At 43.4% G+C, this 19,151-nt stretch overlaps 1 protein-coding gene and 1 non-coding gene across 3 annotated transcripts in view; both read right to left on the bottom strand.

The window, feature by feature from the left end:
- Window positions 1-16,061, bottom strand: part of ARK2N (arkadia (RNF111) N-terminal like PKA signaling regulator 2N) — an 88,984-nt gene extending 72,923 nt beyond the window's left edge. For both annotated transcript variants that reach the window (XM_065932642.1, XM_065932644.1), the window contains exon 1: window positions 15,761-16,061. The gene's annotated coding sequence lies outside the window, so the exon portion shown is untranslated. The remainder of the gene's footprint in view (window positions 1-15,760) is intronic.
- A 1,566-nt stretch (window positions 16,062-17,627) lies between these two features.
- Window positions 17,628-17,731, bottom strand: LOC136168049 (U6 spliceosomal RNA). The gene has a single exon (XR_010663212.1). It is a non-coding gene; the product is annotated as a U6 spliceosomal RNA (small nuclear RNA).
- Window positions 17,732-19,151: the final 1,420 nt, after the last annotated feature.

Here is a 19,151-nt window from a genome sequence, read left to right as displayed (position 1 = left end):
TATTTTGTACTTGCTGTTCAAACTGCCAGGAAAGAACTCCCTCCCAGCTCTTTATGAGGTTGGCTCTAATATTTCAGGTATTTGCAAATATTCACATTTCAATTTAAATTCACATTAAAAAAGGCCTTCCCTGAATGCATCAAATGCATCCTCTCACCCATAGCCCATTATTCTTTAAGTGCCTAAAATTATCTTGCTTATTGATATGTCTAGTTTATTGCCTGTATGCTTCATAGACTGTAAGATACAAGAAGGCATAGATTTTGTCGATTATAACCAAACCACTAGAAAAATACCCAATGTGTGAGTGAGTAAGTGAGTGAAGTCGCTCAGTCATGCCGAACTCTTTGCGACCACGTGGACTACAGCCTATCAGGCTCCTCTGTCCATGGGTTTCTCCAGGCAAGGATACTGGAGTGGGTTCCCGTTTCCTTCTCCAGGGAATCTTCCTGACCCAGGGATCAAAACTGGGTCTCCCACACTGCAAGCAGATGCTTTACCGTCCGAGTCACCAGGGAAGCCCATCCAATGTGTAGTAGGTATATAATATCTCTTGAACATATTATTTTTGTCTGTTTGTTTTTGGCCTTGCAGCATGCAGAATTTTAGTTCCCTGATCAGGGATCAAACCATGACCCCCGGAGTGGAAGCACACTGTCTTAACCACTGAACAGAGAAGTCTTGTCCTTAAACATATAATCAGCATTTATTGAACAAAAGGCATTTTGCTAGGCCCTATGGATAGGGAAGTTCCATATCATTTTAAAATAAAATGTTTTATTAAAATAGAATCTTAAGGATAGCTTCATTTTTTAAATTAAGTTGACATTTTAAAATCTCACATATTTGTTAATAATGTATGAATCATTTAAAATTCTTAAGGACAAACTGCTACTGTGCAGTTAAGTTACTTCAGCACTGATTTAACTACAAACGCATCATCGGCACAGCACAGCACGTGTCTTTCAAATACGCCTAACAATGATACAAGGCTTTTTTTTTGGTACAAGGCTTTAGAAATGAATTTGTTTTTTCAAAACAGTAGCCACCAGATATGCAAATAAATACATCTCATATCCTTGCTTAGATCTATGACTCAATTACTACAAGCTAGTAATATTTAAATAACACACACCAGGAATTCCTCAGCAGTCCAGTGGTTAAGACTCTGCTTCCACTGCAGGAGGCACAAGTTCCATCACTGCTGAGGGAACTAGGACCCTACCCGTGGTGTGGCTTGGCCCTCCAAAAACCACCAAGCCACTTCATGATTTGTTTTTCCCACAAATATATAAGAATACATCTTTTGCATAACAAAATATATCTACATCTTACACTTAAGAAGGTAAACAAGACTGCTCCTCTGATAGCTTTCCCTAAAAACATCCATTGTTTTGATTCATTTTCTAGAAACCACACAACCACCATTTCTTTATCTTTATACATATATGTGAAGAAAATGGTATAGTTTTTCATCCACTGTACTTATTTAATATTATGCCCAACGCATGCCAAATGGTTAATCTTGTAAAGTAAAAACTATGCCAAAAAAGAAGAGAAAAGGAGTTATTAAGCAAAGGATATGCAGTTTAAATAGCTTCACTGCAATCTAAACAAATTTTTATTTGGCTGCACTGCCTGATCAGAAATTCAATGCAGGGTCACGGCAGTGAAAGCACGGAGTCCTAACCACTGGAGCACTAGGGAAGTTCCTAAAAACATTTTTTTAAAGTTCTTTTTTAAAAATAGGCTCAACGTGAAAATCTAAAAATTGTTAGCTGCCTTATAGTTTAAATATTCAACTACACACTTTTACTACCAAATTTATGATTCAAAAATGATGCACTTTCCTAGCACTAAAAATCAAAGCAATTGGACTGTTTCTATACTTTTGTTAAAAATATTTACTTCTTGTATCAGTTCAGTTCAGTTGCTCAGTTGTGTCTGACTCTTTGCGACCTCATGAATTGCAGCATGCCAGGCCCCCCTGTCCATCACCAACTCCCGGAGTTTACTCAAACTCAAGTCCATCAAGTCGGTGAGGCCATCCAGCCATCTCATCCTCTGTCGGCCCCTTCTCCTCCTGCACCCAATCCCTCCCAGCAGCAGGGTCTCTTCCAGTGAGTCAACTCTTCGCACGAGGTGGCCAAAGTATTGGAGTTTCAGCTTCAGCATCAGTCCTTCCAATGAACACCCAGGACTGATCTCCTTCAGGATGGACTGGTTGGATGGATCTCCTTGCAGTCCAAGGGACTCTCAAGAGTCTTCTCCAACACCATAGTTCAAAAGCATCAATTTTTCGGCACTCAGCTTTCTTCACAGTCCAACTCTCATATCCATACATGACCACTGGAAAAACCATAGCCTTGACCCGACGACCTTGGTTGGCGAAGTAATGTCTCTGCTTTTCAATATGCTATCTAGGTTGGTCATAACTTTCCTTCCAAGGAGTAAGCGTCTTTTAATTTCATGGCTGCAATCACCATCTGCAGTGATTTTGGAGCCCCCAAAAATAGTCTGACACTGTTTCCACTGTCTCCCCATCTATTTCCCATGAGGTGATGGGACCAGATGCCATGATCTTAGTTTTCTGAATGTTGAGCTTTAAGCCAACTTTTTCACTCTCCTCTTTCACTTTCATCAAGAGGCTTTTTAGTTCCTCTTCACCTTCTGCCATAAGGGTTGTGTCATCTGCATATCTGAGGTGATTGGTATTTCTCCCAGCAATCTTGATTCCAGCTTGTGCTTCTTCCAGCACAGCGTTTCTCATGATGTACTCTGCATATAAGTTAAATAAGCAGGGTGACAATATACAGCCTTGATGTACTCCTTTTCCTATTTGGAACCAGTCTGTTGTTCCATGTCCAGTTCTAACTGTTGCTTCCTGACCTGCATACATACAGGTTTCTCAAGAGGCAGGTCAGGTGGTCTGGTATTCCCACCTCCTTCAGAATTTTCCAGTTTATTGTGATCCACACAGTCGAAGCCTTTGGCGTAGTCAATAAAGCAGAAATAGATGCTTTTCTGGAACTCTCTTGATTTTTCAATGATCCAGAGGATATTAGCAATTTGATCTCTGGTTCCTCTGCCTTTTCTAAAACCAGCTTGAACATCTGGAAGTTCTTGGTTCATGTATTGCTGAAGCCTGACTTGGAGAATTTTGAGCATTACCTTACTAGCGTGTGAGATGAGTGCAACTGTGCGGTAGTTTAAGCATTCTTTGGGATTGCCTTTCTTAGGGACTGAAATGAAAACTGAGCTTTTCCAGTCCTGTGGCCACTGCTGAGTTTTCCAAATTTGCTGGCATATTGAGTGCGGCACTTTCACAGCATCTTTTAGGATTTGAAATAGCTCAACTGGAATTCCATCACCTCCACTAGCTTTGTAAGTAGTGATGCTTTCTAAGGCCCACTTGACTTCACATTCCAGGATGTCGGGCTCTAGGTGAGTGATCACACCATCGTGATTATCTGGGTCGTGAAGATCTTTTTTGTACAGTTCTGTGTATTCTTGCCACCTCTTCTTAATATCTTCTGCTTCTGTTAGGTCCATATCATTTCTGTCCTTTATTGAGCCCATTTTTGCATGAAATGTTCCCTTGGAATCTCTAATTTTCTTGAAGAGATCTCTAGTCTTTCCCATTCTGTTGTTTCCCTCTATTTCTTTGCATTGATTGCTGAATAAGGCTTTCTTATCTCTCCTGGCTATTCTTTGGAACTCTGCATTCAAATGGGAATATCTTTCCTTTTTCACTTTGCTTTTCGCTTCTCTTCATTTCACAGCTATTTGTAAGGCCTCCTCAGACAACCATTTTGCCTTTTTGCATTTCTTTTCCATGGGGATGGTCTTGATCCCTGTCTCCTGTACAATGTCATGAACCTCTGTCCATAGTTCATCAGGCTCTCTATCAGATCTAGTCCCTTAAATCTATTTCTCACATCCACTGTATAGTCATAAGGGATTTGATTTAGGTCATACCTGAATGGTCTAGTGGTTATCCCTACTTTCTTCAGTTTAAGTCTGAATTTGGCAAGGAGTTCATGATCTGAGCCACTGAGACTTAAAGTCATGTGACCACCAATAAGAATGTAGCTAACTCTAGGATAATAGAATTTCCTCCTTTCAATATAGTAATGATATGAAACAGATTATAGCTTGCATCTACTGCTAACTCATTTTTTAAGAAGTAGTAACTTCCCTAATATGTAATTGGAATCGAGGTTTTAAAAAGAAAAAAATCCTGACAATCAGTCATCAGTTAAAACCACTCTTGGGTCTTTGTCAAACTTTGCCTACTCTACACCTAGAAACTACAAAGGCCTGAAGTGCCTTAAAGCTTTGCCTGGCTTGGGTTTTTATTTTATTTACGTCTGTGCTGGCACGTCTGTTGCTGTGTGTGCTCTTCTCTAGCTGCAGAAGCAGGGGCTACTCTAGTTGCGGTGCGTGGGCTTCTCACTGCAGTGGTTTCTCTTGTTGCGGAGCTAGGGCTCTAGGGCCTTTGGGCTTCTGTAGTTGGGGCTCTGGGCTTTAGCGCACAGGCTCAGCAGCTGTGGATCACAGGCTTTTGGTTTTAGCTGCATGTGGGAACTTCCCAGACCATGGAACAAGCCTGCGTCTCCTGTCCAGTGGTTACGACTGCATGCTTCCCCTGAAAGGGGCATGGGCTCGGTCCCTGGTCAGGGCAGTAAGACTCCACATGCTGCATGGCACAGCCGAAAAATAAAGTAAAAATAAAAGAGAAGTTTAAAAAAATTACATAGAATCAGCATTATTTCTAATAGAGTAATTCCCGTTTCATCTTTCAAAATAAAATAGACAAAACAGACACATCTGCAAACAGCCTAGTAAAGCTGCTCCCTTACATTTAGAACACTATATAAAGTGACTGTATATTGGCTGGCAGATTCTTTACCACTGAGCCCTTGTTTTGTTTTTTTTATTTTTTTATTCTTTTTTTTCCCGCAACAAACAAGAACAGGAGACTGAGACCAGAGACAGCACTGCAATCTGTTAAGATAAAATTAGAATGAAAAAAAAAAGAAAAGAAAAGAAAAAAAAACTAGAATGAAGCAGGGCTTTCAAACAGTATTGTGTGCTTACTTCCGGCTACGATGGGCAATTGTCACAGAAAGACTCACAAAAAGTGATTCTACAGTGTTATACAAGCTGGATATCAGAGTAGATATTGTGAAAATCTAATGGTGGGAGAGAATCACAATACTAGCAATTATACAAAAGAAATTAGCATCTAACAATTATTAACCGATTTTTCTGACTGTGGCACACAAATATACTGCTGTAAGAGGGTAGTATTTTAAGGGAAACAGCCTCCCCCTCTACACGCACAGTGACCGAGTACATAGCCCCAGGGGTCAAGTATTCACCTCATAAATGGGGAGAGGAGAAAGGATACATTACGATGAGAGCAATTAAAGATACAACGTATTTGTATCAATGGTTTTATTCACCTTCCCCAGCCCCATCATATTACAATCTTCTTTGAAAACAGAGATTATGTTAATCACCTTCCATTCCCTACAGTTCCTAACATAATGTTTAACAAATACTGGTTGAATTGATGAACTGAATCACTTAAAAATATCACCAAGACAACTAATGAAATACTGTGTTTGCTTAGTAGTACTAGTGACTTGTATATAAAAACATATTCCATCAGATGGACTTCCTTGGTGGTCCAGTGGTTAAGACTCCATGCTTCCACAGCAAGGGGCATGGGTTTGATCCCTGGTCAGGGCAGTAAAGATTCCACATGCTGCATGGCACAGCCAAAAAAGTAATTAAAAATAAAATAGAGAAGTTTAATATATGTACATATATTCCATCACATAGAATCAGCATGATTTCTAATAGAGTAATTCCCCTTTTATCTTTCCAGATAAAATAGACAAAACAGACACAACTGCTGAAAGTCTGGTAAACCTGCTCCCTTACATTTAGAACACTATATAAAGTGACTGCATATTTATAAGGATGCAAAATCAGACACCATGAAACTAAGCATCTTAAGCCACATAACGCAAACAATGTAAAAAACATTATTTTACTAAAAATCAAAATAAAAACTCCTCTCTCCAGAGATTTAGTTCTTAGAAGACATTCTACTACAACCGTGATGTTCCCAAATCATTTAAAATAGAAAAATTAATCTCTTTTCTATTTTATATACATAAATACTAACATACTCTGATGACAACAGTATTCTTAAGTACCAATATCTCAAAATAAACTTTGTTTTCGAAGGACTTCTTTCAATTATTTGTCAGGATTTGGGGTAAGCTTTTCCACTGAGAAGTTGTAGCATAGATAATGTGGACAGTGCAGAAATCAAAACTCGAGATGGGGGTTCCCTCACAGTGGGAAAGAATCCATCTGCCAACGAAGGAAACACAAGCTCGATCTCTGCTCCAGGAGGATCCCATCTGCTGCACAGCAACTAAGCCCATGTGTCACAACTACTGAGCCTGTGCTCGAGCGCCCGGTAACCTCAACTACTGAGCCCGTACGTCGCAACTACTGAGGCCGTCATGCCCTAGAGCCCACGCTCCGCAACAAGAAAAGCCACTGCCATGGGAAGTCTGCGCACTGCAACTAGAGAGTAGATCCCGCTCGCTGCAACTACAGAAAAGCTCACACAGCAACAAAGACTGAGCACAGCCAAAATAAATAAATAAATAAATGCATTTATTTAAAAAAAGACCAAGATTGAAATAAAAACACCTACAGAATTAGAATACAGTGGAAACAACCCTTTTCTACACAGCAACTCATCTCTTCCTTTCCCTCAGCTCTCAAAAGAAAAAGGGTGAAGAGGCTATAACTATAAGCAAGACAGTATAAAAGACTCAGAACTAGGAATGATGAAAGGCATTCAGAGTAAAGAACAATGAGTAAGTAATGGACAATGAGCATTACAGCTGCTAACACTGCAGAGAACCAAACATTAAGTGTCTCCTGATGCAAATATGCAGCATCATCTATAAAATATTCTTGCCCCCTCAAAGAAAAAATAGAAAAAAATGAGAAAAGAGATAATATATTACAGAAACCAAATCTGCTCAACCTTTAAACCTGTATCAATTAACAAGAAACATGGGAGACTGGTATACCACTACAGCAATGTTAAATGGAAATTCAAACTGTGGGAATGCTCCTGTTTTTTTAACAAATAATTGGCCAGGAAAAAGAAATGGGGGGGGCGGGGGCGGGAGGGTGATACCTATAGATTACAAAACAATGCAGAGACCTACTGGACTCAATCTGAATAACTGTAAAAACACACTTATGAGATAGGAGAAATCTGAACATTGAATAGCAGATGCCATCAAGGAAGTACTGCTAACTATTTTTCAGTGTGATAAGTTATTTGGTTTTTTTCCTTCAAAAGTGAAGGTGACCAAAACACACTAGAGTGCAAAAGGGCTAGCGTACAGAAAAGGAACACTGAAAATTAATGCAGCTGAATGGATCTGGCCTACTCGGAACTGAAAAATAAATTATGAGATTGCAACCAGGGGAAGAGAACAGCTTTACTTGCTTGCCAGCCAACCTCTTCTTCACTGATATAAGCTCTATAAATAGGCCACAAGTGATAACGGCTGCTCAAATCACTTCATGTTGCGGATACTACCACTGCTGACATGTATCTGGCCCAACACCAGGGCTGTGAATAAACTAGCAACAAGAAAGCAGCCAAGGAAGTTACCAAATGCAAAGAATGCACCAGTGCTAACGACAGACCCTCTAAGTACTCATAAGCACTATTAGTGTAAATCAAGAATAATTTTAAAAGCACAGGTTCTAGATTTCCTCCAAGATTTCTGCTCTGGCCATTTTCTATCTCCCTCAGAAGAGGGTACAAATAAAGATGGGTTACCACATGCTGGGACCTGAGGTCCCCAAAATATTGCCAAAACCTACCATGCCCTCAGGCTCATAGCAAATAGGAGAGAAAGATAATGGGAAACCCTTGATGATATAATGCTGATTTAAGAATAAACTATGCTTCTATGCTAGGTTAAAACTAAGGCAGACAGGATACTGCTTAAAATCTTGACCACATGAGGTTTTTGTTCTTGGTACAGAAAGGAAAACAGTCCTGTTTTCCTAGAATTTTAGTCCACACCCAACTTCCCTATCCTCAACAATACCTCTCTCTAATTATAACACACCTAACAAAACGTTGACTCTGGACATCATAGACGCTATTTTTTTAAGCCAGACAACTCAGTAAAAAAGTAACTTCTACTGATTCCTTTGGTCAGTACCTGGTTTCCCGAATGTTAACCATGCTAATGAAAACTCGAATTTCTGTCTTACCTAAACACAATCCTAGCTTATCCACATTCTTGGGAACGGCTGCTGTCAATAAATAAGATCTAACATTTAATTTTGTTGCTCTTTGAACAATAATCAAAACAAATTTACCAATACATGGACTTTAAGTCCAGGCAGAGAAAAAAGTATTTGGAGAAAAGGGAACCCTCTTACACTGTTGGTGGGAATGCAAACTAGTACAGCCACTATGGAAAACAGTGTGGAGATTTCTTAAAAAACTGGAAATAGAACTGCCATATGACCCAGCAATACCACTTCTGGGCATACACACCGAGGAAACCAGATCTGAAAGAGACACGTGCACCCCAATGTTCATCGCAGCACTGTTTATAATAGCCAGGACATGGAAGCAACCTAGATGCCCATCAGCAGATGAATGGATAAGGAAGCTGTGGTACATATACACCATGGAATATTACTCAGCCGTTAAAAAGAATTCATTTGAATCAGTTCTAATGAGATGGATGAAACTGGTGCCCATTATACAGAGTGTAGTAAGCCAGAAAGACAAAGAACATTACAGTATACTAACACATATATATGGAATTTAGATAGATGGTAGCGATAACCCTATATGCAAAACAGAAAAAGAGACACAGAGGTACAGAACGGACTTTTGAACTCTGGGGGAGAACATGAGGGTGGGATGTTTTGAAAGAACAGCATGTATATTATCTATGGTGAAACAGACCACCAGCCCAGGTGGGATGCATGAGTCAAGTGCTCGGGCCTGGTGCACTGGGAGGACCCTGAGGAGTCGGGTGGAGAGGGAGGTGGGAGGGGGGATCGGGATGGGGAATGCGTGTAACTCTATGGCTGATTCATGTCAATGTATGACAAAACCCACTGAAATGTTGTGAAGTGATTGGCCTCCAACTAATAAAAAAAAAAAAAAAAAAAAAAGTATTTGGTACACGAACCGGCAGTACAGAAAAGAACATTCACGTCTCCAATCATTTTCTTTTACTCTTACAGACCCGTTTAAGAAAAAAAAGTCATTTTCCAATATCTGATTTCAAATTATTTTATAAATGAAAAGACTAACTCCATACACTAGTTTTTTGGTTATCCAATACTTTTTTTCTCCTACAGCCTACTTTTCTTCTCCACATTTTATTTTTTTTAACATCATGGCTTTCTTCTCCACATTTTAGAGCAGGAAAGAAGAGAAATCATCTGGTTCCCTAGATTTGAGTTCCTTCAGCATAAATTTCTTTTCTTTTTGTGCCCATCTCCACCTGGTGCCTGAGTGCTCAGAAAATGGGTTTTAGTTTAACCAGGTATGACTGCCCCACCCTCAAATTAAGTTCTGCAGACAGATTTCTACTTTTGACTAATCTTCACGTGCAATGTGGGAGACCTGGGTTCGATCCCAGGGTTGGAAAGATCCCCTGGAGGAGGGCATGGCAACCCACTCCAGTATTCTTGCCTGGAGAATCCCCGTGGACAGAGGAACCTGGCGGGCTACAGTCCATGGGGTTGCAAAGAGTTTGAAACGAGTGAGCAACTAAGCACACAGCACAACTAGAAAATACTCATCCAAGTAGTTTTAAAAGTAAATAAGGTCAAATGAGTAACTCAGGACTTGCATCATCTATCTATTGGCTATTTCAAGTGACAGAATCTGAGCAAAGAGGTATGAGGTATCTATTTTGAATAAAGACATGAAAGAGAATAGAAACAAAACTTAAACCCTATTAACAGATAATAGACTTGTGGTTGGCAGGAGCAAGACAAGGAGGGGAATGGAGAGAGACTGGGGTTGTGCAATACAGACTAGCATATACGGAATGGATGAACAATGGGGTCCTGTTGGACGGCACAGGGAACTACACTGGATATCCTGTGATAAACCACTGTGGAAAATAATACAAAAAGAATGTGTGTATATATGTACACATATACATATATACCTATACACAGCTGAATCACTTTGCTGTACAACAGACATTAACACAACACTGTAAATCACATACACAGTTCAATAAATAACACACACTGCAAATTATTTTAAAATCACATTTACTATTATTCACTTCTATTAAAATGCTGTAATAAATATGTATAATATATATAATACATATTCTCTCTCCTGGCAGTTTAGAAATACAAGAGAGTAAAACAAGCAAGGTAATTTTAGTTTCATCTTGTTCCTTTCTTTTACCACAAGGACCTGTAAGCCATATGTGAAAACTGACTTAACATCAATCTCACTTCTGGTGAAAGAAATTGCCCACACAGAAGCAGAAAACACTGTTTACTTCCCTAAGTTCAATCATTTCTGAAGAGTAAGGTAAAGAGTTTCAATTAAAGATAAAAGGATTTAGAAAAGTTTCATGACACCAATCGCATTTAAGACTGGAATTTGACAACTAAAGGAAAATATTAATTTATCAAATTTGATTGAAAATTTGATAATTTGATACCCCACTGAGCTTACATCTATCCCTCTGTAAACTCAAGGCACTGGCCACACCATCCAAAATCACTGATACTCACAACTTTGCTTAGGCTGTTCCCTAGCCTGGAATGTCCACCTGGAAATCTATTTCCAGTTCCACGTTTAAATGCTCAAGTTTCTTCAACCTACCAACCTTCAGGTGGTAGATCCAGACAAAGGTATAGTATTCAACACTACAAAGAAATGATTAGGTTTGTACAAAAGTAACTGCAGTTTCACACAGAGAATTTTAAATTATTATAACTAGGCTCATACACATTTTTATTAATCAACTGGAAACTATTACAATCAACACATTTTGGCCAACAAATCAGTTTGTCCCTACAGTGTAAAAATCCATGCTTCAGTATTCAACTAACTACTGGAAAGCATTTTCTGCCTCCTGCTGGTTGTGGAAGCATTTTCCCTGCAAAAAGTTGTCTAGATGCTTGAAGAATTGGTAATCGGTTGGCAAGAGGTCAGGTGAATGTGGCATATGAGGCAAAACTTTATAGCCCAATTGATTCAACTTTTTTTTTTTTGATCCAACTTTTGAAGCACTGGTTATGCGACATGCAGTCAGGCACTGTTGTGAAGAAGAACTGGGCCCATTCTGCTGACCAGTGCTGGCTGCAGGTGCAGTTTTCAGTGCATCTCATCAATCTGCTGAGCATACTTCTCAAATGTAACGGTTTGGCCAGGACTGAGAGAGCTGTAGTGGACCAGACCAGCAGCAGAGCACCAAACAGTGACCATGACTTTTTTTGGTGAAAGTTGAGCTTTGGGAAATACTTTGGAGCTTCTTCTCAGTCCAACCACTGAGCTGGCTGTTGCCAGTTGTTACATAAAGTCCACTTTTTGTCACACACCACAACCTGATCAAAAAATGGTTCATAGCTGTCGAACAGCATAAGAGCAGGTGACACTTCCAAACGACGATTTTTTTGATTTTCAGTCAGATGACGAGGCACCCATTATCGAGGTTTTTCACCTTTCCAATTTGCTTCAAGTGCTGAATGACCACAGAATGGCTGATGCTGAGTTCTTTGGCAACTTCTCATGTAGTGGTAAGAGGATCGACTTTGATGACTGCTCTCAATTGGTCGCCGTCAACCTCGGGTGGCCAGCCGCCGCACACCTCAGCTTCAAGGCTCCCGTCTCCTTTGAAGACTTCTCGAACCACCACTGCAGTGCACGTCCCTCAGCCGTTCCTGGGCCAAATGCATCGCTGATGTTGCACGCTGTCTCCGCTGCTACACGACCCATTTTGAACTTGAATAAACAAATCACTCTAATTTGCTTTTTGTCTAACATCATTTCCATGGTCTAAAATAAATATAAAGCAAATAGCAAGTAACAAGTCATTAGCAAAAAAAAAAAAGTGAAAAATGCCCATTAAAATGATGTGTAACAGGACTTCCCTGGTGGTTCCAGTGGCTAAGACTCCCCAGCTCCCAATGTAGGGGGCCGGGGTTCAATCCCTGGTCAGGGAGCCAGATGACACATACATACCAGATCTGGCACAGTCAAATAAACAAACAAATAAATTTTTTTAAATGATGTATAATATAACTACATTTATTTAAGAATGTATTCCAATATCAAATAGCAAAGTTCAACAATGCAAAACCACAATTACTTTTGCACCAACCTAAATATTATGCCATGAAAAAACACAAAGGAAGCTTAAATATGTATTAGTAAATAAAAGCCAATCTGAAAAACCTACATACTGTATGATTACAACTATATGACATCATGGAAAACGTGAAACAGTGGTGACAATAAGAAGATCAGTGATTGCCAGTCGTTGTTGGACGTGGGGTGGGATAGAGAGATGGACAGAGAGAGCATTCTTAGGGTACTGAAAATACTCTGTAATACCATTAGGATGGATACACATCACTACACATTGGACCAAATTTACAGAAGGTGCAACACCGAGAACAGTGTAAGCTTAGGAAAAAAAAAACCTTTAAGTTTCTTTAGCATCAAGGCCTGCCGGTCACACTCACCACTAGAGAGCAGCAGCAACCGGAGCGCTACTGGCTCACGGTAAGCATCAATAAGTTAGTGCTGGGAGACTGAAGAAGTTCCGCCTGAGTGTTTGGTCTCTCTTTTCACAATGGCTCTTCCCCTCTTCTACAGTCTCATAGTTTTTTACTCAATTATCAACGTCTATTTCATTTTTACTTACACAGTAAAGTTTATTTGGCCCTTACAAAAATAATACAGAATACCGAAATCAGTGTGGTTCAAAAGAAAACACATTAATAGTACCACATTTTTCACCTGTAAATCTGTAAATTTCACCTGTAAATCTGTAAAGATTTTCTCAATTACTGCCAATTCAGTAAATATGAATATAAACTGTTTCCATGGTGCCAGTTACCTGCAAGAAGATCAGGAAGGTCTAAGGCGATTTATCAAAGTTACAAACATAGGGTCTCGGTCTCCAGTGTGTGTGTGTGTTGTGTGTGTGTGCTTAGTCGCCGAGTCATGTCGGACTCTTACTGATCTCATGGACTAGAGTCATCAGGCTCCTCTGCCCATGGGGATTTTCCAGTCAAGAATACTGGAGTGGGTTGCCATGCTCTTCTCCAGGGGATCTTCCCAACCCAGGGATCAAACCCAGGTCTCTCACATTGCAGGCGATTCTTTACTAACTGAGCCACCAGGGAAGCCTGTGTGTGTGTCTGGGTACGCATACATATATCACTTCCAAACTTTCAAAAGAAAGAAAACATTCTAACTGCTCATATGTCAACTCTATTCACACACACATCAAAATAAAAAACATAAGACTGAAGATCCCAGCAAAACAACCCCTGGAATAATGAGTAACTTACACAGCCCCCTACAAGTTACTAGTCATACACTAAGGGTAATGTCACATATGAAACAGAACCTTTGAAGAACAAACACTGAACATTCAGTTCTCTCAGAACCTCATTAAATTAGAATCTAAAGGTAAATCTATCTTTAATCATGCAAACTATAAAAGAAAGAGCATTTATGACACCCTTTCATAAATGCATTTAAGAGTAATACAAACTGAATTAGTCAGTAATGTAACATTGTGAGCTTAATATGAAGCTAACAATAGAGAAAGTTTCCAGTTCCAAAATCTAGTCCATCCCATTTTTCACAAATAAGATGTCAGAAAAAAAATTTTCCCATTAAGAAATCATATTTAGCTGACACTTCAGGTGTAATTACCTTGAAGCTTCTCCTTTCCTATTTTATGTTTTGAAGTTTACCTCTTTGTTAACATTATCAAAAAAGTATGGTTTCACATCTCAAGATTACAGTGGTACTGAAAAGCACTCTGAAGGAATATGATTTAGAAATGTCTTTATTTCTCATTTTACGAAACTAGATGAAATTTCACTAAAGCTCTTCATAAAGTAGTATATAGGTCATCACAGTAAATTTCATCTTAAGTTTCCTGAATTCAAATTTAATTCCTAATTTTATATTTACTGTGCATAAAACACTCAACTAAGTATTGTATTACCCAGACTATTTGACAAAAATATTACACTTCCTACTAAAAAAGATCAACACTGTCACTCCTCAGGACATCAGGTAACAACTGTATGCCTCTAAAAATGCTTGTTAAAAGGCAATGTTCTTACTGAAGGGATCCAGATTGCCAGGATCAGCAAAACCACATTAGAAAGTTAATAGCCTCCCTCCTTAAAATATCCCAGGAGAAGAGAGAGAGAGTAATTTCAAACTGTTAACACAAGACACTGCACAAGCGCCTAAGCAAAACTGCCGGGTGTATTTGTAATGAAAAGGCCCAACCTTGACAAAGCATCATCAGTGGGTTTTGCATCCTACTGAGTGGGAGGATTCAGAAAGCAGAAGCTCAGGCGAAAACCAAAAGCACATCCAGCACAAACTGCTCAAGCGGTTCAACCTGGAACAGGTACAGACGTTCATTCCTTCAACCTGTGAGCGCCTATTCTGTGACAGCAGAGAGGACGATTTAAAAAGGAGAATGAATGACGGGCTGAGGTTCTGTGGGGAGTTGCCGCCCCAACAAGACACTGAAATCGGTGCTACGAGAAAAGAAAGTACAGCAAGGGGCCAGTGGCGCAATGGATAACGCGTCTGACTACGGATCAGGAGAAAATAAAGTACAAAGTACCACTGAGGAAAAGAGAAAGATGATGACGACCAAGTTGAGGCTCGTCAGGTTACATCCTCGCCGGGTTTTTCTAAATATAGTTGACAAATTCGCCAGAAATAGGTCAATTTTGGACACTGACACATCCCTCCCATTGACCAGGGGGGCGTCTGCCGACCGAAGAAGGTAGTGGAAGCGCCCGAAAACGCAGGCGGCGCCAAGCCGGAGAGAGCCCTTCTCCCAGGCCTTAGCAGCCGCGGTGCTCGGGCGGCCGCCCGGGCTCTCAGAGGAGTCCGAGCAGGTGTCGGCGCCAGATTCCCGGCTCGCGGGGCCAGCAGAGTTGGCAAAGCCGCCGCGGCCGCTACGCCCGGCCACCCGGGGCCCCGGAAAGTTGCGCGAAAGACAACTCCGGGGCCGCGAAGACGCTCCCCAACCCCCGCGCGCGGCCCAAGAGCTTCGACACCTCCAGCCGCCGGGGAAAGGAATCCACCGGGGGCAGGGAAGCGGGGAGAAGGGTTCGGCCCGCCGAGTCCGCCGGGCCCGGAGGACGCGAGGGTCACCGGCTAGCCGGTGAGCCAGGGGTCGGGCTGTTTTCGCCCCTCCAGGTGGCCGCCACCCGGGCCGCGCCTCCCGCTGGGTTCCGGGCTCGAAGACCCGGCGCCCGACAGCCCTGCCCGTCACGACCCTGGCGCCCGAAACGCCGCAGAAGCTTCGCCCGCGGCCCGCACCCCGTCCCACTGAAGCTGACCCCCCGCTTCCCCGGCAAGCAGCCCGGGTCCCACGGCTCGGCTCGGAGCCGGGCCGCGGCCCTGCGCCCCTTCGCGTCTCACCTGCGTTGCTCAGCGGTCCCGCACCTCGTCACCCGCTCCGCGCGCGCCCCGTCGGGGCACGCACCGAGCCCCCCTCGGCCGGGTCCCTCCGGGCCGCGGCGACTCGGAACGCGACGGCCCCACCGTCGCCTTCTCTCCTCAGCGCAAGCTCCAGCGACGGGTAGAGGGTTGCGGTGAGGACCCCAACCGGGGTGGAGGGGAGGCCAAAGCGAACCCCGCCGCCTCCGCAGCCTCCTCCACCAAGTCCCTTCACTCGTCCGCGCCGCCCGGAGAAAATGTCACCAGAGGCCGTTCCGCTCGGCGCCTCACTTCCGCCCGGAACCACAGAGCCCTGAGTCCGCCCGGCTAGAGCGGCCGCTGCGACGGGGGAACCTCTAGGGACGCGCGCGGGAGGCCGAAAGTAAGCCAGACAGCGCCATCTGGCGGGACGGACCCCACGCTCCTCCCACTGCAGCTCGTCCGGCGCGCGGCGTCGGCCTCCCGGGTTTTCCCACGCTCCCTGTATCCGCTCAGGCAGTTCCCTTCTAAGAAATGTCTTGCCCCGGGGTGGGTGTCGGGAAGTCAGTCAATACAAGCCACGGACAATGCCCTAAGAGAAAGTCGGCGCTCCCTTTTCTGTGCGCTGCTCAGGACTCACCCCTCCTGAAGCGTTTACCGAAGGACGCTCTTGGCGTTTGAATCCTTGAGTCACGCCGGCAAGGAAGTCCGCTCCGTTCTCTCCCCCACCTTTTCGCGGATGCCCACGGCTCTGCTCGGGGAGACTTGGCTGTGCCTCTGTCATGCAGTGGCATCAACATTCCGTTCAAGTTTTCTGGATGAACCTTGCACGCCTTGCAGACAGACCGCCACCTGCTGGTGAGTCAAGAGTCCCCCAGAGAGACCCCGCTTCGCCCCCTACGCGCTATGCAGACGCCCCAAATCCCACCTTTGCAGTCACTCCGGATTTGCACTAGCGCGCCCTGAGCTTTCAGCGCCCTTCGCTGAGGTCTGGGATCGAGGGAGAAACGTGCTGGACGGGAGACCTGAAAGAAAGGTAAGGTGGGCTTAAGAAAGAGAAAGAACAAACCTCACAACTTAAGATCTGGCCAACGCTTCGCTCTCCCTGAAAGCAGGGTTTTGAGAAATAAATGAATACATAAGGGCTTGAAGAGAAAATGTCAAAGGTATTTACCTTTTCAGGAGCCGTGCTGGGAATTGGGGTGACATTCCACTGGAGGACATTCTGAAAATCACAGCGCCGATTCCATGCTTCCCTTAACGTCAGTCTCCCCTTTAGATCAGGCCCTCCAGCTCCCCCAGTTCACTCACGTATGCGTACTGCCTACAGGCATGGCAATTTTCCATTCCTTAATGAGTAAATTGATAACATAATTTAATAATAATAGCTAACTTCTCTGAATGCCTGTTATGTGCAAGGCACTGTACTATGCTTCTAAATGGATTCATTCATCTAATTCTCACAAGAACTCCATGGGTTTGGTGGTATTCTTGGCCCCAGATGTCAGAAGGGGAGCCAGACAGTGATAGTGACCTGCCCAAGGTCGCTCATCAAAAAGTGGCGTGACACAGACAGCCCAGCTCCAGAGGCCGAATTCTCAACTGCTACCACCACGTGCCTGCTTGAAATTCAGTGAGAACATATGCCGTGCCAGATAAACGTGTTGTTTGTGTGTGTTATTTCATTCATTTATTTCCCTGCTTCCTTAGTCCCCAAGGAAGTTGAGAAGTTTTGGGGTAGTGACGAGAGCCCAGGCTCTTTCAGGAGAAAAAGAGAAAAGGACTAACTACTAAATTGACAGCTGTTGGTCTGAAATGAATGAATGAATATGGACAAATATATTCAGTTTTCCTTTTTTTTTTCCCACTAAAAACTAAGGAACACTTCTCGAATTTGCACATCATCCTTGTGCTGGAGTCATGCTAATCTCCGTATCCTTCCAATTTTAGTGTACGTGCTGCCAAAGTGAGCACTACATTCAGTTTTAAAACAGCCTCTCCACGATCTTATCTCATCAGTGCTGCAGAGATGCTGAAGTAGGACCCTGACTTTTAAGGTACTGATTTGGCTCCTTCTGTTTGATACCAACAAGTCAATTCCCTACAGTGAGTGGACTGCTTATTTTTGGAGTCTGGGGAGTTTGATATCCTAATTACTAATATCCCTATTACTGCCAAGCTTCCCTAGTAGCTCAGCTGGTAAAGAGTCCACCTGCAATGCAGGAGACCCTGGTTCGATTCGTGGATTGGGAAGACCCCCTAGAGAAGGGATAGGCTACCCACTCTCCAGTATTCTTGGGCTTCCCTTGTGGCTCAGCTGGTAAAGAATCCACCTGCAATGCGGGAGATCTGAGTTCAATCCCTGGGTTGGGAAGATCCCCTGGAGAAGGGAACGGCTACCCCTTCCAATATTCTGGCCTGGAGAAGTCCATGGACTGTATAGTCCATGGGGTCGCAAAGAATCAGACACAACTGAGCAACTTTGACTATTACTGCCATATTTAGATCCCTAAACAGGGTACTGGCTGTCTTCTTCCCCTTCTGTAGGAGCAGGAAGCGCTGGGCAGCTGATCCTACTTGTCTTGGAATTGCCTCCTGGAATCTCCTGCGCGTTATATACTCAGCCCTCCAAGCTCCTGAAATCTCATCTCCATAAAACCAGCCCGGTCTAAACCACGTCCTGTTGCCTCTGTAGGAAATTTCTCCCAAGATTCCTTTGCTCTCAGATACTGTCCTGCCAACATGTCCGCCTCTTGCCCTCTCTGCGGCGTTACTGCTGTGTCGCATCAGTAGTTCTGCTCTGTCTGTCAGAAACCCTGGAGGCCCAGCCTTGAGTCATCTCCAGCTTCACTGCTTGCACCTGATTCACCGCTGGACCTGGGGCTGGGCTGACAGCAGGCGCCTATTAGACACCGTGGCCTGAGCCTCGGCATCAGGATGTGGCCGGCCTTGCTTTGGCTGAAGTCTGTCTTCTCCTGACTGAGCAGGTTACTTCCAAAATTTGCCCCTGTGAGGTGGGCACTATTGTTAGAACCACTGGCTAGATGAGGGAAATGGGCGATCCGAGGGCTGGAGCCTTCAGCTCTGGGCTCCCCTCCCTCGTGTAATCACCCGCACCTTTCCACCCCCGCCTGCATACGCAGCCTCCGCTGCCATCCCCCCCGCACCTGCCGTGGGGCAGTGGACGGCTGAGTGCAGGGAGGCTGATGTGGACCGTCTTCACTCTGGTGGCCTCCCCATTTCATTCAGGTCACCGCGTCCAGAGTGAACATCCCCTGTTCTGCCTCACAGCGTTATCCCACAGAATTAAAGTCATGTCCCCATATTGGAAGGCTATCTGGAAGCAGGCTGACTAGTGGAAGGCTCCAGGACTGGGAGCTCTGGGGTCTGTGGG

The sequence above is a fragment of the Muntiacus reevesi genome, chromosome 4, assembly GCF_963930625.1.
Source record: "Muntiacus reevesi chromosome 4, mMunRee1.1, whole genome shotgun sequence".
Taxonomy (NCBI): Eukaryota; Metazoa; Chordata; class Mammalia; order Artiodactyla; family Cervidae; genus Muntiacus; species Muntiacus reevesi.
The sequence above is the reverse complement of the archived record's forward strand: the minus strand, read 5'-3'. Positions and strand labels throughout refer to the sequence as shown.